The sequence below is a fragment of the Giraffa tippelskirchi genome, chromosome 7 (assembly GCF_054371585.1).
Source record: "Giraffa tippelskirchi isolate mGirTip1 chromosome 7, T2T-mGirTip1v1.2.pri, whole genome shotgun sequence".
Lineage (NCBI taxonomy): Eukaryota > Metazoa > Chordata > Mammalia > Artiodactyla > Giraffidae > Giraffa > Giraffa tippelskirchi.
In genome coordinates, this window is record NC_137281.1 from 95,552,501 (window position 1) to 95,568,061 (window position 15,561).

A 15,561-nucleotide genomic window follows, 5' to 3' on the forward strand; every position below is an offset into this window, starting at 1 on the left:
CCTTTCCAGTCTAAGCTGGGACACCCAGGGCAGGGATAAAGGTAACTGCCAACCATAAACCCAGCCACCTTTCAACCCACTAGAAAGACAGAGCCTCAGGTACACATGGTTGATATTAGAGTCCAAGAAACATTTTCAAATCAGGTGGTGGCTGAATCACAGGAATGTAAAGGAGAAGCAGTTATTTCGTCTAGAAGCCTGGATCTAATTTTGTTGGAAATCCAAAAATAAGTGCCTACTTCATGTTACTTTAATGTTTAATAATGCCCATCAAATATTCATGTACAAACAGAGTAAGATGATAAGAAATCTCCTTTATTTCTCCAAATTTAATAAAAACAAACCAATTTTCTACCATTTGCGAGTTACCCCTGTCCCCGTGCATTTAATGACATGCATTCCCCACACACTTGAGCTGATGCACAAGATTCACTGGCTGTGCGTTTTCAGGGGGGACACGGAGGCGGGGGGGTTGCCTAGCCTATAGCTAGCTGTTCCTTCAAAACAGAACCATGGATGATCTTTCCCAGTATTGTTGTTCAGCCATTAAGTCGTGTCTTACTTTGCAACCCCATGGACTGCAGCACGCCAAGCTCCCCTGTCCTTCACTATCTCCTGAAGTTTGCTCATTCCCGGTATTCCCAGTTTCAAATCTTAAGTGCAGGGGGACTTCATGATTAATGAGTTTGCATGGGGTCACAGTCAGGAACTGAAAACTCCTTCTTTGAAATTAGCCAGGAAAATTCTAGTGTGTGTTGGCAGCTCTGTGCTCCTATGGTGTTGAAGTCCCTTTTGCAGAGGACAGCAGCCCACACCCGTTTAGGCCTCCTGTGAGCACTCTGGTGGGAATACAATTAGACTGAAGAAAAATAGCCAGGAGAAAACCAAAGGAGTCTTTTGCATAAGGAGTTTGTTTGGCAAACAATGCACTTCTTTATTACTTTAAGAATGTGTAGCTCAGGTTGTCAAAAATGTCACACCCCCTCAGGTTTGGGGAAGTAAGTGACAGGTTAGGTGAGGTGAAAACAAAAAGAAGAGAGTGGAAACTGTATTTATTCCCTCCAGGCACTTTTAAGTATTGCTGAGGAATAGCTGATCAGATAGATCACAAAGCCGTTTAGAAGTACCCCTCAAATCTGAGTGGTCTACTCTTTCCCTCATTGCTCTTACTGGAACCAAGGACGACTGACCTGAGAGTTGCACCAGAAAACTCCTTTCATCAGCTCAGATTAAGACCCATTGAGATGCTCAGAAGAGTGGGAGAAACCTCTCCTCTTCTCCTTGAAGTTTCTAATGGACGACACATTTTCACCTCTTACGTGCTACTAATCCCGGTTTTGTTTTTTCCTATAGAGCAACTCTTTAGGTAAAACGAATTGCTATTTTTTCCCTTTTTAATTTCACCCTTTTACTCTTTTATTATTTACATCTGGAGGTTGTTCCCTTCTTTATGTCTTTCTCACCAGTTCCCCCAAACACTCCCTTCCTCACAGAGTTGCAAGGCATCATGGTCCTTAGTTCTCAGCAGGAGAACTCCACACTGTCTTCAAACAAATAATTACAGGGAAGGTTAGAGGTTCACTCAAAGGTCATTTCTTTGGATACTGGTCAGAATGTTTACATTAGTAAAAACGGGGTCCGCTCAAAAGGTTGTTCAATGGGGGATCCACAACAATGCAGAACATTAAAAAAGCATTCTGTGTGCTCGCGGGTCTTTATAGAAGTGCTGAACTTGGAAATGCCCCTCCAGTATTACATTTTCAACTAGTTACCATGGCATGGACTGGATGTTCACTAGCAGTTATGGCGATGGCCTTTCTTTGCCCAGTTCTGCTAAACAAATAGGCAGAGAGGCCTCTGAAGGTTTTCACTAGATCTTCTTACAACAGGTCATAGAGATTTTGCTTTTTTCACTAGGGTTTCTCTGAACTGTTGTTCTCAAACAATGTTTGTGAACCATAGTGCTATATCTTGCCAGATTCCTGATTCTACCACATTCTTTCAAATCACACAGAATTTGTAAAACATATGGGTCCCAATTTTTCGGAACTCTCTTAACATACAACTCTTGCCAACTGTCAGCTCCCCTGATCCTAGGCTATCTTATGAACACCATAGATGTCATTATTAAAATTAACAATTAATAAGCTGACTGTAAGAACGCTTCAACACTCAAAAATTAAATTACTCCCACCGCACAGATGACCCATAGGCCCCTCTTAGAAAATTCACCCAATGTATATAAAATGAAGCCATTTAATTATAGACTTAACAAAAATCAAACTAGGAGTATATATATTTTTTATTTCTTTATGTGAAATTTCCAAATGTGGTCTTTCCCCAAAATTACATGACATGAAAGTTTTTTCCACCTTCTCTGATCTGTATTTTAAGATATTCAGTGCTCAAGCAATAAGCAGAATATCAAGTTTTGATCTACTTAAAATTTGGAGTCTAAGTTGAAAATTGCCTGATCTTCCATCTTTCAAGGTCCCAGCGCCATTCATACGGAAAAATGCAACTCACTGGTTCAAAGACAAAAGACATCTTAAAAGGCTCAAAAAGGTTTCTTGGATATTAAATGGGTCTTACAAAATAACATTTTGATGAGTTAAGTGTAAATGAATCAGACACATATGGATTAAGTTATCCTTGAATTTCACACGGGTTTAAAAACTAAGGGGAAAAGAGGGTGTTGGCAAAAACATTTTGGACTTTGCCAAACCCAAAACATTTGAAAAATTGCTGAAGACATCCAACTAACCAAAATGCAGCAAGCTGCACCCAACTTTAATGAAAACCCCCACAAGTTATTTCCAATCCAAAGACTGTTAGGTTTTTCATCTGTATCTGATATGAAAAAATGCTCTAAATTGTAATGTCATCCCAGAATGATTTTGAAGTTGAGGACACATACTTTTCTATTGGTATAACTATTTAACCCGAAATCACAAAGTCTTCTTAGATATTAAATAGCTCTTAAAAACATTCTGAGGTTTGTACAACTTGCATGTAAAATGTGCCACATGTGATAAATGCCATAAATAAAATGTGCTAGTAAGCCTAGTGCCTTATCCAGATTTCACTTTAAAAAAATTCATTAGCCTCACTGTGACTTTTTAAGGGCTAGAGATAATTCCATTAGCGACTCCCTAGGGAATGAGTACCCTAAAATACACTACTTCCATTGATTTGTGTTGAACACAAAGTTAGTATACAGGGTCGTGCAAAAGCTTTGGAGAGGATCTACTAAGACTATCTACTTTCTCACTAAATTTTATCAAAATAGAAAATGCATTAGTATGTGTGATCCTTAAAAATTATATACTTAGACGGTTAGCTTAAAAAGAAACTTAATTATAGAAATAAATTCAATGACTTTCCAAGAATCATGAGGCCTTTTTGAGTCAACTTAGAGTGAATATATATATGTGTGTGTGTATGTGTATGTGTGCATGCATAAGTGTGTTTAGGCTAAGCCATGTCCAACTCTGCAACTCCATGGAATGTAGCCCGCCAGGCTTCTCCATCCATGGGATTTCTGAGGCAAGAATGCAGGAGCTGGCTGACATTTCCTTCTTCAGGGAATCTTCCCAACCCAGGGATCAAACGATCAAACCTATGTCTTCTGCCCTGGCAGATAGATTCTTTTATATATAAACAGAATAAACTCAAGAGAGGAAAATATCATTGAACTCTCATCTTGCCTTTTTGAAGAGAGGTCTTCTGGAGACCTCTCCCACAACCCCACCTTAACCCCCCGCAAAAACAGCCAAACTTTTCTGTCAATGAAATCTGACCATGGTGATTTTCTTTTTAAAGTGTGTTCACTCCCAAGCATATTTCAGATTGATAGGTAGACTTAGGTATCTTTCTAGATTGTTGGTTGATTCCTTTTCCCTTCTTTTTCTCCCTCTTTTTTAAATGGCTGATAAATCCCCCTTTCTGGTTCACTAACTTCATTCCCCACCTGGTAACCCATTTCTTTTGGCAGCATTCCTTTTGTTAGAAAGTGTAGGCCTCCATGGAGTCCATTGGAAAGATGCCAGCCCTGAACCCTCTGAGGAGGAATCAAGAATCCCTGGAAGTGAAGATTTTGCATGGATTGATCTGGTCAAAGAAGTAGAGGTAGAACTGCTGAAGAGAGATCAGATCAATTTGGAAGAGGTATTGTCTATAGCTTGGTGATTGGGGACCTTTTGAAAAATGAAAAACCTGTTTCTTCACTTTTCCCAGCCACAGAACTCATCAGAGAAGGTGCTTATTCACAAAGCTTGTTACTGGCTGGGATTTGCAACAGTGAAGTCTCAATCAGGGCAAGTCCGTTATTAAGTTTCTTTAACTTTTCTTAGCTCACGAAGAAAGCATGCCTTTTTCTGTGCTGTGGTTATGGCTAAGAGCAGGGTTTTCTCAGTGAGATATACTGAAAAGGTTGAATCAGTGAATTAAGCAGATTTAATACTTTTGAATGTGTACTCCAATACACAGATGACGGAGTCATATCTCAAACCTTCGTTTTTCATGGGTGGCCAGAGAGTGGGTATTTTCTCCCAGACAATTGTGAGCAAAGTAAGGTAAACAAATGAGATTCATGGGTTATTTAGGGACACAGTTATGGTTCATAATCAATTTCCCAGAGATACAGCTTGATTTTTAATTTGATAGAGGTGAGATTGGTCTACTGGAGATGTAGGTTTGATCCCTGGGTCAGGAAGATCCCCTGGAGAAAGAAATGGCAACCCACCCCAGTATTCTTGCCTGGGAAATTCCATGGACAGAGGAGCCTGGTGGGCTAGTCCATGGGGTTGCAAAGAGTCAGACACGACTTAGTGACTGAGCACACACACAGATTAGTCTACAGCTCTCAAAACACCATGAACTAACACTTCTAAGTTTACAATATGAAAACATGATATAAGCTGGACTCATACACCTTTTGTAGCTTTACAAATATGCCTTGAGTAGTGGAGTGTTTATGCTGACATGAAAAGCCCTGAGCAAAATTATCAAGTAGGTGATGCTTATCTTTCGATGGCCTTCTACTGTGGTTTCCCAAAATCATTTCTTTTCCATAATTCTTCCTTCAAGATAGGAGGGCTCACATAGGTTCTTTACTAAAATACCCTACTTTGGGTAAACCTTCTCAGATATTGTTCCATATTCCAGACTTCTCCGTAGAACAAAGTGATGAAGAGCATAGGAACATATTTTCTGCCCTTTCCTTGCTGTATCACCTTGGGCAAGTCTATGTAAACTTCCAAGATTCAGTTTGATTCCTATCTATAAGCTGGGGTGATAGTTGAGCCCAGATCGTTTTGAGGATTAAGGGGGGTATTGCTTGTAACATCTTTGTGCCACAGTACCTGGCACATAGTAAAGGCTTGTTAAATGTTAACTTACACTCAAAATGCATCTATACAGTGTCCCCTCCTAAAGAGCTCTGTTCTCTTACAGGTAATAATTAACACTAGGTGGGTTATTATAAAACAAAGCCAAGCTGATTGATAAGAGGATTATAATGTGCTGTACCCCTGCAGGTAGCATGTGTTCATGCCATGTGGGGTCTTCTCAGAGATAACAGCTAATCTAAGTGTATAATGTCATGGTGGGGATTTTAGACACTGGAGTGGGTGTCTGCTGGGGGCCAGGGTAGTGGGGTGAGCTATTTTGGAATCCCTCTCTTAATGATTCTTTGGATCCTTGCAACTCTGTGCTCCATGGACCAATCATATCAACATCAACTCAAGCTCCTTAGAGCTACAGAGATAAGTGGTCCCTACCCTGGCACTTCCCAGGTGGCACTAGTGGTAAAGAACCCATCTGCCAGACCCTGGGTTGGGAAGATCCCCTGCAGGAAGGCACAGCAACCCACTCCAATATTCTCGCCTGGAGAATCCCACGGGCAGAGGAGCCTGGTGGCCTACAATCCATAGGGTTGCAAAGAGTCGGACATGACTGAAGCGACTTCACATGCACACACCCTGGCACTAATGAATCTGAATCAATATTCTAAAATATTTCCAGGTGACACATGCACATTTAAATTTGAGAATTCCTGCTCTAGGTCCCATACCAAATACACGATCCAGTACTCTTACTAAGAATAGAAACTTGCAAAGATCAAGTTTTAATCAAGAACCATAGCTGTGAATATGCACATACTATTCTCTTTAGGTATCTCAGATCTAAACAGTCCTTTAATCACTTGTTCATTCCATCAGTACCTCCGACAGGAAAATTTGGACTGATAAAGTGTTTTTGTGGAAATTCTTCTCTCTCAGGAATAGATAGCAGGGAAATGGTAGGTTTCTATTTTTATTTCATGTAGTTCTGCACTGTTTAAGTTTTTAATAATAAGTTTGATTGTTTTTAGAATTTAAAAAATCTTTAGAATGACCCGGAGAATTTGGCATCCTATTCGACTCAGGCTTACATGGCCAATAGTAGAGACTTTTTAATAAAAGTATTTGAGAAATTCCTTGAAGATAGGGAATTATCTTTTATTTTCTTTATAATACTGAGGAACAATAAACACTATTCCATAAGTATAATCACATTCGATAACAAAACATCCCAGCAGGTTATGATTTTGAAGCACTGTGACTCTCCCAGAACACCATCAGACTATTCATATGTGGCTATTTATCATGCACTATAAAAGTGATCTTTCAAAGCTACTTGAAAGCAAGGGAGGAGAAAATACGCAAACTTCCTTAGCTATTCATATCTAGAATCTATCCTCTTAAAGATAAAATACTAAGTCAATAGACATAAGTTGTAGTGTATTACCTCATCCTGTACATGATTTATTGCAGATGGAAATCAACTAGAAACTGAATTACTTTGAAAGTTTTACTACTGACATTAAAATTCCAGCTCTGTATACCTATACTCCTAATAGTGCTTCTGAAAACAATTCTTTGCAGACACGGAAGATACATCTATAATTTTATTCAGTTCTATCAGCATAAAAAAAACTGGAGTAATCATCTTCAAAATTTCCAATTATGAAGTCCCTGTTCATCTATCTGAACCCTATTGCCTGACTGGGCTTCAAAAAAAAATCCACCAGTCACTTGACAATCAGTTACACACATTTTAGCTGGTTCTCCTCATGTTCCTAGCCACTTACTAATTCGTGCTAACAGGAGGAGATCCTTACAAATCTAGCATTTCTTTAGCTTTCAAGATCCCCTTTGATTGGAGTATTAATTCTCTATCCTACTTCTCAGTGGAAGCCACCTGAGCATTAACTTGCCAAAAATATACCAAGCTGTTTAGCAATTATGTATCAGCTATGTTTGAGGAGATCAAGGTGCACTCGCATGCCCTATGCTATGGATATCTCTCTGATTAGCTTGTCATCTGCTCGGAAGAAGATGTAGGCGGATTCTCCCATACAGTCTAGCAGGCCAGCTGTTAGCTGCCTGTCAAGCCCTCAAGTGGACAAGTAGTCCAGGAGCAAAAATGTCACTCCTTTGATCTGGCAAGGAGCAGCTGCTGATTTATAGAGTAGGACTTTGTTCTTCCGTTCTATTTTACTTTCTTTCCTAAGGCAGAACCACAAAATCCAGGAGAAAAAAAAAAAAAAGAGCCGTTCCCAGCAACATCAACAAGCTCTGACAACTGCAACAGGGTTTTTCTTGGCCCGAACAAAGCTCTCAGGCATCTCCTTTGACGCTCACCTTTCCCCCCACCTCCCCCCTCCCCACCATTTTTTGCAATGCGGTAGTTATTGTTTAATTCAGCTTCTGTAAATGGAATGGACTGTGGCCAGCAAGCCTGGGGCATAAACACACCTGTGTGAAAGAACCCTTATTGTAGCAACCATCTACAAGCAAGCTCGCATGAACCACACGTTCCTGAGTTCAGAAAGAATGCTCCATTTTTCCTGACAGCAAATTTTACCCTAAGTGAGTTTCTACTTTTGTTGCCACCAACCTGTGATGACCACATGTGAACTGTTTCCTCTTCAGTGGCATTACACTCTTTAAATCCAAGAGAAAAAGGGATTCACTTTTTTAAATCTGTGAGCAAACAGATCCATCAAAAGTGTTTATTCACTGTCTACAATATCAATCATTAAGGCTTGAATTAAACAACATCCAGAAAGGCTTTTGCAAATGCAGTATCAAAGATGCCATAATGTTGATTTCGTTACCACTGATTTATACTGACACAGGCTTCCCTGAGTAATATATAAGGAAAAAAATCAACAACAAAATCTCCATAAGCCATATGCATCGCCTTGCTAAGAATTAAACTGGTTTCAAATGCACGATCCTATTCTCAGTGGATGCATCTGTCACGTCAGAGATGCCCTGTCAACCAAGTGGGACAGGAAACAATGTGGCCTTGAGATAAACTGTGAGAAGTCATTAACCATATGCAAGTATATATATATGTACATGTGTGTATACACATACAGGTATGTGTATGTATGTACACACACACACATATCAGGCAATAAACTTTGCAGAGATTAACACCTGGCTAAGTTTTCTGTGCGGCTGCTGGAAGGAAGGGTAAGAAGGGTTATCAGCTCTAGGATATGTAGACATGTAACCACATAGGTGAAAGACAGAAATTTTGTGGGTGGCAGGAATGCTGCAAACGAAGGAGAAAAGAATGGCTGTTAAACATGCTTTTTTGCCATCAGGCCATGTTCTAGTGTTTGCTCTCTTCTCCCCTTTCTCACTTTCACCAGGGTGAACAGACTTTGTTCAAAACCTCGTTCCTTGCTTTGTCCTGTGTTCCCCTTTGGTCAGTCAACAGTTACTCAGGACACACCTCTTCAGTGCTCCGAGGATTATCCTAGTAGAGCTTTCTCTGGGACTATGTACATGTCCCAGGGAGAGACTGGGTTCTGGGGGAGGGGAAGATAGAAGGTAGGAAGGAAACTATAAAGAAGCAGGGATTCCATATGGCCTATTTTCATCCTTTTTTAGTTCTAAAAAATTTAGAATGAATAATTTTTGAGGTCCACAGTAACCTATAGATGCATCACACACTGATAACTTCTACACACTATATCTAACAAAAGACAAGTTTAATGACAAAATATGAAAAGGTCACATGTAATAAGAAATTATATATAATATGAAAATATATAATTATATGACTGTGTCTACATACATATTTAAAATTTTGAAAATGCAACTTATGCCTTTAAAGAATTTTACTCTTCACAACCACAGAAACAAATTGAAAAGCACAATTTGAGAGTACATCATGATCCTAAGTAACCATGGTCCACACTCAGTAAATAAGTGTGATGGGGTCAAAAGAGAAGTCAGAAGTCAAGTTAATCATAAGTTTCTTGGAGGAGGGAAGTTGGACCAGATTAAAAGAGTATAGATTATTAAGAAAGAAGGAAATAAGGAAATGGTGTGTGTGAAGACACTGAAGTGGGCTAAGACCCAATGTGTACAAGGGAGGGTGTCGGCACTGAATTCTGACAGGCTCCTGGTTTTGGTCTGGAAAACACAACCACAGCTAACATACAAGCTTGGGGAGGCACCTTTATTTTTTCAGCTTTATTGAGATACAACTGATATATAACATTGTATAAGTCTGACATCAAGATTGCTTGGAGAAATATCAACAATGTCAGATATCCAGATGATACCACTTTAATAGCAGAAAGGGAAGAGGAACTAAAGAGCCTCTTGATGAGCATGAAAGAGGAGAGTGAAAAAGCTGGCTTAAAATTCAGCATTTAAAAACTAAGATCATGTCATCCAGTTCCATCATCATGGCAAATAGATGGGGGAAAAGTGGAAATAGTGACTTGGGCTCCAAAAATCACTGCTGATGGTGACTACAGCCATGAAATTAAAAGACACTTGCTCCTTGGAAGAAAAGCTACGATAAACCTAGACAGCACATTAAAAAACAGAGACATCACTTTGTCACCAAAGGTCTGAAATAGTCAAACCTTCCCCAACATAGTCAGAGCTATGGATTTTCCAGTAGTCATGAATGAATGTGGGAGTTGGACCATATAAAGAAGGCTGAGCACCAAAGAACTGATGCTTTCAAATTGCAGTGCTAGAGAAGACTCTTGAGAGTCCCTTGGACAGCAAGGAGATCAAACCAGTCAATCCTAAAGGAAATCAACACTGACTATTTATTGGAAGCACTGATCCTAAAGCTCCAATACTTTGGCCACCTGATGCAAAGAGCTGACTCATTGGAAAAGACTCTGATACTGGGAAAGATTGAGGGCAGGAGGAGAAGGGGGTGACAGAGGATGAGATAGCTGGATGGCATCACTGAGTCAATGGACGAGTCAGAGCAAACTCCAGAAGATAGTGAAAGACAGGGAACCCTGGCGTACTGCAGTCCATGGGGTCGCAAAGAGTTGGACATGACTGAGTGACTGAACAAGTTTGACATGTAATATTGTATAAACTTAAGGTAGTGTTGATTTGACACATTTATATTACAAAATGATTAGCTGACACCTCCATCATATCACATAATTATCATTTCTTTTTCATGGCAAGAACATTCATTTATTTATTTATTTTAAGTTTAAGATGTCCAGCAAGATTTTATTTCCCATGATGACTACTCCAATGCTTTACTCTAAGTATCATATACCAAGCTTAATTTTTAAATAGGAGGCGGAGGGCACATCTCTGGCGGGTGCCTAAGCAGGTAGGTCTTTCTTTGGGGAATCCAGCATCATTTCTACACAAATTGTAAGCTTCATGAGGACCAAAGCTGTATGTGTCTTGATAGAAATGTAGTCATACCATGCCTGAGCTAAAATAGATTCTTAATACATGTCTCATGAAAGGATAAGAGGACTAAGTGAACAAGTGAGTGAGTGAATAAGTGAGTAGATGGAGAGTTAGGAAGAGAATGAGATAGGAAAAAAAAGTGAAAGGGAGAAAAGGAGGGAAGGAAAAGAGGGAGGTCGGGAGGAAGAAGAGAATGAAAGGAGACAGAAGGGCTGCTGTTGCTAAGTCACTTCAGTCGTGTCCGACTCCGTGCGACCCCATAGACGGCAGCCCACCAGGCTCCCCCGTCCCTCGGATTCTCCAGGCAAGAACCCTGGAGTGGGTTGTCATTTCCTTCTCCAATGCAGAACATTTAAGATCTATTCTCTTAGCAATTTTTAAATACATAACACAGGACTGTTAATTATCATCACCGGGCTGTGCATTGGACTTCTAGAGCTTTCTCATCTTGAAGCTGGAAGTTTCCACTCTTTGACCAATATTTCCCTATTTCCCCCACCCAGGTGGAAGTTCTTGAGGAATAAATTGAACCTCTGAAATTCCTAAAGAGTGGAATGATAAAATATGGTGCTTGAGGAAGATCTATCCTAAGAGCTACATATGAGCTGATGAGAAGCAAGAAGCTAAACGGTAGAAAGCTGTTATATTCCAAGCAGAAGAGGGAAATGTATACTCAGACTAAGTTGATAGAAATACAAAAGAAGTGGGACATGTGGCTTAGAGAACTGCTGATGAATTGTGCTTAGATGGCAAAGAAGAGATACAAATAGATATTATAAGAGGATAAACTTGAGAATCTATGTCTGGTATGCTATAGTATACATTTGATAAAAATTAGAAATTTCAGAGGAATTCCTACTTGTTATGGCAAGGGGGTGCAAACTCAATTTTCTAAAAGTTACCTTTGAGTTGACAGTGGGACTTTCAGGCTGAGAAACTAGGCAGGCCACTCAAGATAAAGGACAAAAAAAGAGTGAATGGTTGGAAAGAAGTAACTTTAACTTCAAAACCTTCTCGTTTCTTCAAAACTCCAAACTAGATGAATATTTCAGACTGTGGCAACAAGTATAATTAAGTACCTGCGGGCATACTAAGTCACTTCAGTTGTGTCCAATTCTTTGTGACTCTATGAACCATAGTCCTCCAGGCTCCTCTATCCATGGGATTCCCAGGCAAGAATACTGGACTGGGTTGTCACACCCTCCTCCAAGGGATCTTCCCAATCCAGGGATGGAACCCCAGTCTCTTATGTCTCCTGTATTGACAGGCAGGTTCTTTACTGCTAGCACTACCTGGAAAGCCCAATAAACTGCTTAACTACTTCCAAAAAATTACTTCCTCTTCCTATATCCTTCAGACTTTATGAAGTCCTTTATCTAACAATGTCTGGTCAAGTTAATTGTCAGTAAAAGCCTTTATTCCTATTAGGTCCAGCTTGCAGGTTTTTCTTTTAATTCTGAGATAATCTGTGATTGGAGGCTGATGGTAATACATCCTGGCACACTGTGTACACTTCATACTTGGTGGAATTTACAAAAAAGTTTTAAAAATCTGAAATAGGGAAAATATACAGAAGATGGTGTTTTTAAGTAAGAGTGGTAGGGCAATTAAGGGTGGGTTTTCTCCAGGTGGTGACAACAATTTAGAAGAGAATTGATAGTACAAAGTGTTACACTGAAAAGGGATTCCATTAAGTGTGATGGCTTCCAAATTGTATCCTCCTTTCAAACCATATTTTTCTTTTTAAATGGGCTTTTAAAGTGAAAAATATAGCACTTCACCCAAAACGGTGTGGAAACAAATGGTTCTCAAGTCTCTATTCTTCAACTCAGGCCAAACCACCCCAACACCAACAATCTAAAGCCACTTGGTGTTTGGCAGGAAGAGGCTTGCATGAGAATGTCCCCATGGTCCTTTCATTTGTCTGTAGGGCTCCTTTTTCTAAAGCAGCAGGGGAGATCTCTGAGACCAGCATGGCATGCCAGGAGTGTTTGTATGGGCCAGCCTCTTATCCTTCTTCCAACTCTCCTGCTGGTTTAAAAGAAAGAATGTGGCAGAAGACACATTTGGAAGGTGGCAACATTCTTAGGGCCCTTTATCAATACCACTGCTTTCTTTAAATTGTAGCTTGGTCTCTTGTTTGAGAGGCTGAGATTTTAGCACTTTTAAAGGGAACCATAAGTGAGAAATCTCCTAGGTGTTAAGCTTTAGAGTGGCTTCAGCCCAAAATATGGGGGGAAAAAAAAAAGAGAGAGAGAGATTAAAACACAGAAAGTCAAGTAATATTAAAAGAAAGATCTAACAAACAAAGTATTATAAATATGTATATAGGGTACAGTCTTTCTGTTTAAACCATGCTATTTAACCAGTTTATACTGGCATCTAGTCCAAGTGCTAAAGGTGGGAAAAATCAAAGATTTATAAAATTTCAGTCACTTTAAACAAACTATATTTCTAATAGCTATACATCTACAAGAATTTTTTTTTAAATATTATGAAAACATACCCCATTATGTCAAGAGGCAAAAAAAAATCTATTAATAAATACATGTCTTAATAATGTCCTCACATTTATGATGATCAGACATCAAAGACCAAATTCCAAATCAAATTTCTTGACTGCCTTTCCTTATAACAAATTAAACATCTTTTTACTTTGATTTGCAGCTGGGTAGCATTCTGTATCTTCTTCAGAGATGTTATATACAGTCTTCCCAACGTGACGGTATTATTACCCACAAAATTTTTAGCATCATCCCGTAATCATAAAAGACATAAAATATATCTTTATAAATCACAAGAGACTTAGCAAACCAGCAGTTATGCCACATCTGCTTTAGTCCTTAAATATTTTAGCTTTAGAGGGTTAGTTAGTGGATTTCTTTCCCTCGAATTGCAGAGAAATAAAGACATCAACCTTTGATTCCCGTATTCCACACACAGCTACAGTCACCAATAGACAAAGAAGCAAACACTGTACTGCAATTTGAAAGGAATTTTTTGCATATTCACGTCTCACATTTATCAGAATTCCCTAAAGTGGCTTAACTATTAGAAATAGAAATGATAGCATTTGAATTATCTCCATTTTCACAGTAAAGATAAAGTAACATAAAAATAATTTAATTTAGAAATTGGTTTAACTGCTATACAGTTATGTACATATAAACAAAAAGGCAATTAATAAGTATAAAGTTAATATGCCAACTAACTAGGAACATACTATCTCTTCTGTCTTTGGGGCCTTTCTCTTATGGCTGTCTGGTAAACACACCCTTCAAAATTCTTATCAGAGAATATCTTTTTGAGGTAACTTCCCAGATTCCATGGTTTGAATAAGAAGCACTTCTTCAGTCAATAGTACCTAGTTCACAGACCCATCACAACATCTATTCAATACTATAATCATAATGTATGCATCTAGCTTCCCACCAGGTAGTCCCAGAGGCCAGGGCCACATCTTAATTCTACGTTATTGAAAGCATGTCAACCATACAGTACATCTTCAGTAAAATGTATTGTGAAGGGCTAACCAAATGACAATGAAAATAGGGTTCCTCTGTCTTGGAAATAATGTCAAATTGAGAATGGAAGAGCCCAGAGGAATTTTCTTGTCCTCACTTTGCAAGTGGCTGAATAGCTGAAGCCCTGATGAAATGATTTTTCCTAGAATGGGGAAGAGCTAAGGTGGGAAATAACTCGGGCTTCCTGTCTCTGGGTAGTGATCTTTGCACCCAGAAACAACTAAAGATACAGGCTAGAGGCATTTGTTTAAAGGTGTGACTCCATCTGGCTTTAGGGATGCCAGGCAAATCTTGTGTACAGGGGTGAAGGAAGAGAAGGACTTGACTTGGCAGAAAGTGGGCATCAGACTTTTCTAGGCTAAGTAACACTGGGGAATGATAAGTCCAGTTGCTAGAGAGGGGAGAATAAGCTGGGAGTAATGGGAACTGAGATCAATGGAATATTATGGTGTGCGTGTGTTTTGGGATAGATGAATAATAAGTAGAAAGTGAAGAAGGAGGAAGGAAAGAAGAATAGAAAGCTTTCTTAAAAAAGTTTTTCCCCCAGATTGTACCCTGAAGGACACTGGTGTCAACATTTTGATGTTTCTCCAAAACAAAGGTCAAAGTGTGGCAGGGAACCAGCACTAAATGAAACAAAGAAAGTCAAAGTGTTAGTCGCTCAGTTGTGTCCGACTCTTGCAATCCCATGGACTGTAGCCCACCGGGCTCCTCTGTCCATGGACTTTCCCAGGCAAGAATACTGGAATGAGTTGCCATTCCCTTCTCCCAGGATCTTTCCATCCCAGGGATCGAACCCAGGTCTCCCACATTTTAGGCAGATTCTTTACCACCTGAGCCACTAGGAAAGTCCAAACATATATTATGAATCTCTAAGAAGGCATGATAGTACAAATCAACCTTGGCTTCAGTTATTAAGATTTTGAGGAGCACTAGGGCTCCAAGAATTTGAAAAAACTAAGGAGTATTTTTTTAACCAAAATTGCGTTTTTAAATTATTTATGAATTTGAAAACAGGATTTCCATGTTCCTACTTCCCCAAGTCAGATTCAAAGATAGAGAACCATTTGTAGGGCTCTTGTTTTATATCTTGTGCTTCATTAGTCACTCAATCATGTCCAACTCTTTGTGACTCCATGGACTCTAGCTCCATGGACAAGCTCTCTTCTGTCCTTGGAATTTTCCAGCAAGAATAATGGAGTGGATTGCCATTTCCTACTCCGAGATATCTTCCCAACCCAGGGATCAAACCCACATCTTTTGAGTCTCCTGCATTGGCAGGTGGATTC

General features: G+C 39.4%; 1 protein-coding gene across 9 annotated transcripts in view; it reads right to left on the reverse strand.

Moving 5' to 3' along the window:
* The window catches only part of MEIS2 (Meis homeobox 2), a 226,410-nt gene that overhangs the window by 6,233 nt on the left and 204,616 nt on the right, over positions 1–15,561 (reverse strand). The gene's annotated exons all lie outside the window — the stretch shown is intronic.